The sequence below is a fragment of the Onychomys torridus genome, chromosome 1 (genome assembly GCF_903995425.1).
Source record: "Onychomys torridus chromosome 1, mOncTor1.1, whole genome shotgun sequence".
NCBI lineage: Eukaryota > Metazoa > Chordata > Mammalia > Rodentia > Cricetidae > Onychomys > Onychomys torridus.
In genome coordinates this window covers 96,559,457-96,570,650 of record NC_050443.1, presented here as the reverse complement: position 1 = coordinate 96,570,650, position 11,194 = coordinate 96,559,457, and the positions used below count along the sequence as shown (strand labels likewise).

General features: G+C 46.7%; 1 pseudogene; it reads right to left on the bottom strand.

Moving 5' to 3' along the window:
- Positions 1–6,747: 6,747 nt before the first annotated feature.
- On the bottom strand, positions 6,748–7,151 carry LOC118577244 (annotated as a pseudogene).
- Positions 7,152–11,194: the final 4,043 nt, after the last annotated feature.

The following is an 11,194-nucleotide window of genomic DNA, read 5'->3' as shown; positions in this document are numbered from 1 at the left end:
ACATAGGGATTTCCAGGAGGGCTGCTTGGAGGAGGTGGCTTCTAAGTAGAGATCTAAAGACAGGTAGGCATTAGCCAAGCCAAGGAAGTTGAGCTAGCTGCAGAAGAGGACATCAAGCACCACCAGAGAGGGTGTGGCGGAGGAAAACTGATCACTTCAGTCACCAGGAAGCAACGAGAGGAAGGAGCTGGGAGCTCCAGCGCCTGCTCTCAATAACCTGGCCTCCTTCCTCTGTGGCCCAACTCCCAAAGGCTCCACTCTCTCCCCGATAGCACCACAGCCTGAGGACCAAGCCTCTACTGTAGGGACTTAGGGAGACATTAAGATCCAAGCCATTCCAGAAAGACATGGAGGGAAAGGCTCCCATTAGGAACACAGTTTATAAAAGCCTGACCCACAGTGACATCAACAAATAATGATTTGAAACCCCACCCCCTTCTAAAAACCTGGATGTAAGGGTCCCACAGTTGAGGGTGATTCAGGATCTGTGCATCTTTTGCTTTGGCTTTCCAGGTGGCTGTGCTTTTATCTTGGTGCAGTGTATGTCAAGATTCGGCAATGACCACTCTTTCTACAGCTAACTTGCTCAGAGAGGAGAGAGACCTGACTCTGGAAAGCAACAGACTTCTCTCTTCCTATTGGATAGAGTCTGATCACATGACATAGTTACATGGGAAGCTGGGAAGGGCAAATGGATAAATAAGCCACCCACAGAATCTGCCACTAAACAAGTCAGCCCTAGAAACAAATTCCAGAAGAGTCTATCAGAAAAGGGAGCAGTAGAGGAAGTCACCATTTCATATCTACTTGATTTAGACTGTCCCAAGTTAACATGCAATAATACATAGATGTGTCTGGTCTCAGGGTCACTGTCCACTCATGATAACGATGATGGTGATGATTATGATTATTATGTCATTAATTTTTTTAAAAAAATATCCCTCCCACCCCATATTCAACATGAGAGTAAAAACTCATCCCTTGATAGCAGTGCTGGGAACAATAAATTTACACCAACAAGTGTGAGTCAGATGTTAGCTGTCTGCCCTCAGGATCTGCACACCAGAGTTTTAAAACAAGCAAAAGGTCAGCTTACAAGAAGGGGTCCCCCTCAAGCACTCAGCCCATGTCTCTTCGTTAACAAATTTCCTTCCGGGTGGGACCAGGGCTGACTCTGAAGTTTTGAACATTTGCTGTAGCTGTCCCCAGAAATGAGGTCTATCCAGTAGGAGGTTCACCCTCTTCTACAATGCCTCATCTTCTCACCAAATGCTCTCCAGTTGTCCTCACTAGAGTTCCGGGTGCAAGGCTCAGGTCCTCAAGTCTCTCAGTCCTGGCTTCCTTAGGACACAGCAGGGACTTTGCAAAGATACCCAAGTTTGGGGTCCCAGCCTACACCAGTGAGATCAGAACCTCAGAGCGTGCAGCCCAAGCAAGGATCCTTTTTAGAACTCAGTGGATGAATTTACTAGGGTTATTAATCGCTGACTTCTGTCTGTTGGCCCTTCTAGAACCTTCTGCCTGTGATGTCTACTTCAGGTCTTAGGGAACCAGTTGGTGTTTGTCACATCTGCTTCCTGGCAGAGACAGATAGGTGAAGGGTCAACAGCAGTGGTGATAATGGACAGGAATCTTTGGCTGAGAGACACAGGCTTAGCATCATTTCTGAGCAGGCACGGGGCTTAACTTTGCTGGCACTTTCCCTTTCTCTAACCCCAGGAAGACAGAGACAATCTTGTCAAGGTGTCAGAGTCACAATGAAACAGAGAAAAGTGTCTATATCCGAAAGACACTACCCTCCTACTATAATCTTCTATCCAGGAGAGAGCTAGACGCTACTGCTTTCTGCCACTGACAAGACACCAGACATAATCAAGTGTTAAGAAGGAATGCTTTTTTTGGACAGTTTTAGAGGGTTCAGCCCATGGGCTATTGGCTCCATTGCTCCTGACCTCACTGCCACTGGGGAACATCAAGGAAGAAATAGGGTTGAGATTCCCTTCAACGGTATGCCATTCCCCCCGCCCCCCATGACCTAACTTCCTCCCACTAACTGCCTGAAGGTTCAATGCCTGTCTCCCTCCAATGGCACCATGGTCTGGGAACCAAGCCTTTGACACATGATCTTCAGGTGAGACATTTAAGATCCAAGTACAACAGCTACAGCCTGTCCTCACAGAATGTTGGCTCCTTCCATGAACATCCAATGGCTTTATCCATACATGTGTGCATGAGTGTGCAAGTGCATGTGGTGGCCAGAAATTAACCTTAGGTGTAAAGTTTTCAGACTCTCTCCACCACATGATTTTTGTTTGGTTTGGATTTGGTTTTGGTTTGTTTGTCTGTCTGTTTTGGTTTTTGGGTTTTTTGTTTTGTTTTGTTTTAAACATAGTTTCCCAATGGCCTGGAACTCACCAAGTGAGCTATGCTGACTGGCCACCTAGCCCCTGGAATCTGCCTCTTTCTACCCCCTCCCCAGTACTGATATTACAAGCATGTGCCACCACATATGGCTTTTTAACATGGGTCCTGGTGACAGCACTCAGGCTCTCCTGAATCCAAAGCAAACACTTCAGCAACAGAACTGGCCGCCCAGCTGCTAGCCACCATTTACCTCAGTTTCTTCCTCGAACCCTCTTTCGGTGCAGTGACTCTGAGCTGGCTCTGAAGAAGAAATTCAAGTCCATTGAGTCACCTTCCATTGAAGCCAGGGGGAAAGACCCAAAGAGTCCCTCTGCCTTCCACACCCGACAGAAAGCTTTCAAGGAGCTAATCTCTTCAGAGATTCTTGTCTTCATGGTTTATGTAGTTGTTGGTTACTTCAAATTAGGCACTAGGCCTCTAATGAGTGGCTGTCAATACCTTATCAAAATGAAAGTGTCAAAACATTTCAACTGTGGAGACAAATGGCCGTGGTGCTGGCGACGAGTGCCCTTCCAGATCCCACAGGACAAGAAACTGCAGACTGAAAACTCTGCCTCATACATCACATGGATAAAGGCAGCTTTCCATATCCATGGCTTGCACATCTGTGGTTTCAACCAATCATGCATCAAAGATTCAGGGGAAAGACAACAACTGAGTCCAGAGGCCAGCAAGATGGCTCAGCCGGTAAAAACACTTGCGCAGAAAGTCTGATGGGATCTGACTCCCAAGAGTTGCCCTCTGATCTTCACATACACACTGTGGCATGTTCATACCCACAGGCATAATACATGCACACAACATACACACAATAATAATAAATTTAAAAAATTATATCTGGGGCTGGCTAGATGGCTCACATGATAAAGATGCTTAGTTGGCCAAGCTGAACTCATCCCTAGTACCCAGAAGGAGCTGTCTTCTGAAAATTGTTCTCTGACCTCTACATGTATGCCATGGCACACATGGATTTAAAGATCATGGGAGATTTCAAAGTTTTTGGAGACAGGATCTCACTCTGTAGCTCCAGCTCACCTGGATGGAATTTGGTCTCCCGGGAGCCAGGATTACAGGTGGATTTTTTTTTTTCAAGACAGAGTTTCTCTGTGTAGCTTTGCACCTTTCCTGAAACTCACTTGGTAGCCCAGGCTGGCCTCAAACTCACAGAGATCCGCCTGCCTCTGCCTCCTGAGTGCTGGGATTACAGGCGTGCGCCACCACCACCTGGCTTACAGGTGTTTTTTTTTTTTTTTTTTTTTTTTGTTTTTTTTTTCCTACCATTGTATACAGAGGGCCTGAGCACCCACAGTTTTGGTTCTTGGAATGGATCTTAGAGCTGATCATTCAAGGATTCTGCGGTGCAATTTGACCTGGTTTTCAGAAGCCATCTCATTAGTAGTGATCTGTACTTTCCAGGTCTTCAGCAAGCATTGTGACTTCCTCTTCGTATTCACAGACACATGAAACCAGTCTTGGAGTCTGAGCCCTCTACATGCAGATGCACTTCCACATACATGCTCACTAGCTCTGAGCAACCCTCTTTTTCCCAGTCCCCCTGCAGGTGCACAGGGCCAAGAGACCAGTTGTGTCCAATAGGCAGGGAGCAGAATAGACTTGTGCATGGTCCTGCAGGGACAATAAAAGTGACCGGTTGCAATGACAGCATCCCAAATTGCAACTGAGTCATTAACACATAATTACTGACCATAAGGGACACCAGAATTATATCTAGATGATTGAGAAGTGAGCCTTTGTTGCAAGATATTTGATTACACTGTGCAAAAGATATGTCACTGTGATTGGTTTAGTAAAAAGCTAAGTGGTCAATAGCTAGGCAGGAGGAGTAGCTGGGACTTCTGGACAGAGAGAGTTCTGGGAAGAAGAAAGGGGGAGTCACCAGCTGGGCTCAGAGGGAGCAAGACATGCAGGAGGAGAGGTAAAAGCCATGAGTCACGTGGCAGCACATAGATGTATAGAAATGAGTTAATTTAAGTTATACAAGCTAGTTGGACAAGCCTAAGCTATAGGCTGAGCCTACATAATTAATAAGTGTACATACAGGTTTTTGTGAGCTGGCAGTCCAAAGAGAAATCTATCTATGGGCCGTTGTGATGTCAAGCTTCTGAAGCTAAATGCTGGGGGCTCCTTGTTCCTACAGCACAGTCTGATCTAACCTAACCTAACTGATGCATCAGGATGCTTCCCATTAGGGAAGCTCTGTGGATCATGACCCCTTTTGTGGATTAAATGACCCTATCACGGGGTCACCTAGGACCATTAGAAAACACAAATATTTACATTAGGATCCATAAGAGTAGCAAAATTACAGTTATGAAGTAGCAATGAAAATAATTTTATGGTTGGGGGTCACCACAACCTGAGGAACTGTCTTAAAGGGTTGCGGTATTAGGAAGGTTGAGAACCATGGATTAGAAGGTCTCTTTGGGAGCTAGGAAGTACATATCAAAGGTCAACTATGTGCTGGCCCTGTGCAGCAGGTGGGGATGGAATCATTAGCAGACAGAACCTCCTGTGTCTGGAGCTTACAGCAAGCTGGAGGAGGCAGATTTTTATCAGACACAAGAGACAATAAAGGTGCATGCTTTGAGGCAAAGGAACCGGATCCTCTGACATCACAAGTGAAAGGAGCCTAGCATAGCCCAGGGGTATTAGGGATGGCATCTCTAAAATCTGGAGTCCCAGAAGCACCTTGAAAGTCTGTCTTAGGGTGCCACCTTGGGGAACCCTTTCTGAGTACAAAGCTCTGTGCCAAACATTCAACATACTGAAACAGTTCCAGGAGGTGGTTCTAGGAGCTGCAGCACTTTACAGACAGGAAGCCCTTGGCTCAGCAGAATGAGGTTGTAGGCCCCCAGGAAATACACACAGGGTTTTGAACCCACATCTGCAGAATCTATAAAGAACATTTGGCAGCCCCTATATTCCTGGCCCATTAAACTCAGCCAAAGAAGTGACTCAGGCAGGAAGCTACCCCTTGAGAGTCCCTGGGGTGTGTGTGTGTGGGGGGGGGATTCAAAATGAACCAGGCAGGCGGTGTCCACAAGCACCCTGCAGGAAGGGCATACAGCCTTCCCCCAAGTCTCTCCTTAAAAGATCCCAAGTTCCTTTTTAATTTTTACAGCTTCTTCTCACGACTCCCACCCCAGGGTGACTTCATTTCTCCTTTAGTAGATGGGAAAGCGTGGGTGGCTAGTCCTACAGTAGCCACTGGCCTTCTTTCCCTCCAGACTTAACCCAGAGGCAAACAAGGACACAGCAGCTGGCTCTTCTCTTGGCTTGCTCTAATGCCTCCCTTTCTCCTTGCTACAAACGCAGGAAGTCCTCGGGTCGTTGTGTTGAAATGTTGCCTGGGTGAAACTTGTTGCTTTTCTTTACAGAACCCAGACAGGGACACAGTGACACATTCATATGCATGTTTCCCATGGAGATGCGTGTGTACAGGCTCATGTGTATGAATGCACATCACACATACTCAACAACTAGCCAAGGCAGGGCAAAAGTTCGCCTGTCAGTCACTGTAAATAAAGTTTTATTGAAACACTTGTTCCATAACGTCACATTTGTGGCTGCTTTTGGCACTACAAAAACTGATCTGAATGTGTAGTAAATGACTTTATTATTTATGACTTTCAAAACCTATATTATGTATTTTTTGCCTCTCAACAGGAAAAGTAAGCCTTGTTCCTACTGATCCTTCTTCCAGTGTTCTGTGAGGTGCCTGCTACTTATAGGTTTGTAACAAAACACCTTAAAAAATTTAGCTGCTCAAACCCACTGTAGAGGCTGGGAAGATGCCGAAGTCGGTATAGTGCCTGCCATATAAGCATGAGGACCGGAGTTTCCCCAGAACCCATGTAAGACCCGGGTGTGGTAATGCTTGTAATCCCGATGAATTACAATGCAAGATCATAACCCCAGCTCACTGAGAGACCCTGTCTCAGTAAAGGAGGTGGACCACTCCTGAGAAATGTGGTCTGAGGTTGGCCTCTGACCTGTGTGTGTGTGTGTGTGTGTGTGTGTGTGTGTGTGTGTGTACCTGTGTGTGTGTTAGGACTTCAAAATATGGCTCCAGTTTTACTCAGTTAGTCTGGTTGACCAAGGAGTTCCAGAGATCTGCCTGTTTCTGCATCTTCAGTGCTGATATTACAGACACACACTACATGCCCAGCCTTCTATTGGTGCTGGGATCTGAACTCAGGTTCTTGTGCTTTCTCAGAAGCATTTTATCTTTGAGCCATAACACCAGTCTCCTGGTACTCTTTATAAAGTATCCCATCTCGAATATTTTTTTAAGGTAGTTCTTCAGCTGTATTTGACACTCAGCAGCTCAGTTCTCATCCACATTGACTGTAGATTTTTGAATGTGGTAACAGGTACGTAAGTTACCAACGTGTAGAGCTTGTTTGGGGAGTCCTCATCCTCATTACGTTTTCTGGACAAACGTACACGGACACGGTATGGAACATTCCTTGTTCCTTTGGCCCAGACGGCTTTATTGAGCCTGGTATCAATGCGCACATCTGGAGTCCCCATCTCCTTCATGGCAAATTTCCGGATTTCTTTGAGTGCCCTGGGGGCACACTTCTTGCAACCCGCTCCATGGATGCGCTTGTGAATGTTGGTGGTGTGTTCTCGGGTCACCACCTCGCTGATGGCAGACGGTCCTTCTTCTCGCCACCCTTCTTTACCGGAGCCATTCTGCCGGGCCCAAGTTGGAATAGCTCGAATATTTTATTGTAGAAACTGAGCACAGACCGAAACATTTAGTAAGATTAAAAAGTTTTTTAATTAATTAACTTGTAGTGTTGAGGATCAAAGTTAGGACCTGCATGCTAGATGAGTGCTCTTCCACAGAGCTATGTCTCCAGCCTCAAGAAATATATATTTAATGTACAGTGATGCCTGAGCGCCATTGGTTTGGGCTGGACCTGAGCACCAAGGTTTGTTAAAGCTCCAGGTAGTTCTAATGTGTATCGGGACCAGAGCCTGACTGGTCCATGGAGAAGCTGCTGTGGGAAGATGCCTGGGAGCTGCAAAGGAGAAGAGAGGTATCTGCTGGAAATCAAAACAGGAAGGTCTGGATGGCAGCCGAGCCCTGCTGGTGCATTGATCTCAGAATCAGCTGCTCTAGGCAGGACACACCCACTCTCTGCTCTTGAATGCTGACTCCCATGGCCTCCCACCATCGACTAGTCCTTTAGCTACTGCCTGACACCCAGAAACATTTGACGGTTGTCAGTGGTTTTAGCCAAAGTAACCTACAGGTCTCAGTCTGTCCATGGTGTTCCAAGCATTTTTTTTTAATTTTAATTTTATTTATGTATATGCGTATTTGGCCTGCATGTATGACTGAATACCACTTATGTGGCTGATGCCCACAGAGACCCGAGAGGGGGTTGGATCCCCTGCAACTGGAGTTTCAGATACTTGTTAGCTACTATGTGGGTGCTGGAAATTAAACCTGGGTCCTCTGGAAGAGCAGTAAGTGCTCTTAACTGCTGAGCCATCTCTCTAGCCCCAGGGGGTTTTCTCATATATCCAGTGTAATGGCTAATCTTGATTGACAACTTGATGAGATTTAAAATCACCATGGAAACAAATCTCTGGGCAGGTCTGGATTAGGGTTAACGAGGTGGGAAGACCCAATGTAAATGTGGGCAGTGCTATCCCATGGGCTGGGGTCCTGGGCTGAGTGAAAGGGAAAAAACAAGCTGAGCATCAGCATTCACAGCTCTCTGCTTCCTGACTGTCCATACAATGAAAGCTGTAGCCTCAAGCTCCTGTTGGCTTCCCTGCTATGAGGGAGCAGACAGTCCCCTCCAACTGTGAGCCAGAACAAGCCCTTACTTCCTAAGTTGCTTTCGTCTTTTATTTTATTTTATTTTATTTTGTCACACCAAGACAAGCATTACCCTAAGTACTTCAGCTCTGAGGCTTACTTGAGGGCTGGTGTTAGTTCCTCTGTCTGCTCAGTGTCTGCAGATGACGGAAACTCAGGAGATCCTCCTGATTCTGCTGGACGGTTATCAGAACACCAAGCCAAGTGGCAAGGGGTCCAGGTAAGTCAGAAACCGACCCCAGGTATCTAGAGGAATGCCAACCAGTGCAGGATGGATTTTTTTCATGATGGAAATAGTGTTCTTGTTGTTTGGAATTGTGGAAGTCTGAAGAATGTGGAGACATATAGCAGGAAATGGAGAGCATTAGATACCCCCTAAAGTTTTAGGGCAGAGCTTTCTCATTTGGCAGCAGAGTAAGGGAGAAAGTGCTTCCTAGATGGGCTCTTCTCCACCCAGCTCTGCCTGTGGCTTTAGAATAAAACAGGCCATTTTCATGACATCATCTCTTTGCCTTGGGACTGAGGTATGGGGACAATGGCAGGATGCAGCCTTCCAATTTAGCTCTTGACATCAGCCTGGTTGGAAAGGACTTGGCCCAGAGCCTCTATGTGCCCCTGGGGAGGAATCACTGGGCTTGGGCCCAGATCCTGTCTCTGGAGTGACTAATAATATGCCTGTTGCCCGGACACTCCCTGCCTACCAGCCATCACTCCATAGACTACTAACTCAGACTTGGGCACACCCCAGCACAGGGACTATTGTACTTCCCATGTTGAGTGTCCCCCACGGCCATATGTTGAAGGTATGCTACCCAGAGAGGCATTATTGCAAATGCTGAGGCCTTTAAGAGGTGGAGTTTAGCGGGAAATCTTCAGGTCACTGGGGTGTCCCCTGGAAGGGGACAGTGGGACCTCAGCCCTCCTTTCTCTCTCATTTTGAGTTGCAGTCATGAGGTGAGTGATTTTACACCACAACACACTCTCATGACAGTGTGCTGCTTTGTCACAGGCCTAAAAGTGACAGGGCCAACAGACTATTGGCTAACGCCTCTATCTGCGAGCCAGAACAAACCCTTCCCCTCTGTGAGCTGACTGTACAGGATATTTGTCACAGCGATGGGAAGCTGGTAGACAGAAGAGGAAAAGTAAAGTAACTGGCTCAAACTCACAGAGCTGGAAAGCAGAAGAGCCAGGCCTGGAGTGGCCTATGCTGAGGCCACATGCTCTTCATCAGGACGGCCGTGATGCTCTGAGCACCACGCAGGGCTGGCGTATTCCATGTCCTTGTCATGCGGCTGAGGAAATTAGTTGACAAGGAGTTGACCAGGGGCTTCCATCTCTGAGATAACTTAGGAGGAGGAGGAAGGGTTGATTTGGTTCATGGTCTCAACCCTTGGTTGATGGTGCCATTGTTTCTAGGTCATGGTTATGGGGTACATCATAGTGGGAGCCTGGGGTGGAGCAGAGCAGTTCGTGGAAGGAGGAAGTGAGGTAAGAGTACAAGCGGCAGGCCGGCATTATGCTGTCTTCTTCAGGGGTACGCCTTCTGTCTCAGTGTCTCTATTGCTGTGAAGAGCAATGACCACGGCAACTGTTAAAAAGGAAAACATTTCACTGGAGCTGGCTTATAGTTTCAGAGGTTTAGTCCATTACCATCATGGTGGAACATGATGGCATGTAGGCGGACACAGTGCTGGAGAAGAAACTGAGAAGTACATCCAGATTTTTAGGCAGCAGGAAGAACCAGACACTGGGCCTGGCTTGAGCTTTTGAATCCTCAAAGCCCACCCCCAGTGACACACTTCCTCCAACAAGGCCACACACCCTATTGCTTCTCAAGTCCACTCCCTGATGACTAAGCATTCAAGTCTATGAGTCTATGGGGGTCATTCTTATTCAAATCACTACAACCTCTGAGCAAAGGCTGCAGTGAGTATACTCTAGAGGTGATGGGTAGATGTTTTCTTGGGGCACAGCCCCGGGGGGAGCGTGTCAGATATACTCAATTGTTAGATCTGCACAGCTTTAATACAATTCATGAGAGGCAAGGGCAGTATGCAGCAAGAATAATTCACACTTGGGCAGTAATATTCATTCACATCTCTGTCTGTCATGGATCCATTATGCAAAGATCCATTATGGCATGCTTTTTTCCTCCCACTTACCCTGTGTAGTGGTTTGAATAAGAATGCCTCCCATAGGCTCATATATTTGAATACTTGGTGCCCACTGATAGAACCTTTGGGGAAAGACTAGAAGGTGTGGCCTTGTTGGAGGAGGTGTGTCACAGGGGTGGGCTTTGAGGTTTCAAAAGTCCATGCCATCAGTGTGAATGACCCTCTGCCTCTGACTTGTGGATCAAGATGTGAATTTTCAGCTGTTCCAGCCACCAAGCCTTTGCTCTACAGTTGTGGACTCTAACCTTCTGAAACCATAAGTCTAATTAAAGTCCTTTCTATTAGAAGTTACCTTGGCCATGGTGTTTTGTCAAAGCAATGGAACAATAACTAAGACACCTTGTACGCTGGAGGGCTTTGCATAGCAACCCTTTCTGATGCACCTCATTTCCAGCATCTCATTAAATTCTACCATAATTACAGTAAAGTACACAGTGCTGAGGAAAAACTGCTTGAATAACCATTACAAGTTGAACCCAGCAGCCAACACTTCCCTCACCATAGAAGCTCCCCTTTCAGTCTCTACCTTCTCCAATCCACACAGCTTCATATAAATAATAGAACTGCACAACCTGTGTTACACTGAATAAATGGTATGTCTGTGAGGTATAGCAGTGTTGTCGCATGGCAATGTCTGTGTGGGGTGGGGATAGGGGAGATTCTATTGCCATCTATCAGGTGGAGACTGTTGTGTAGCGGTTTTCTCTGAAATGAAGTATTCTATTTTGGAGGG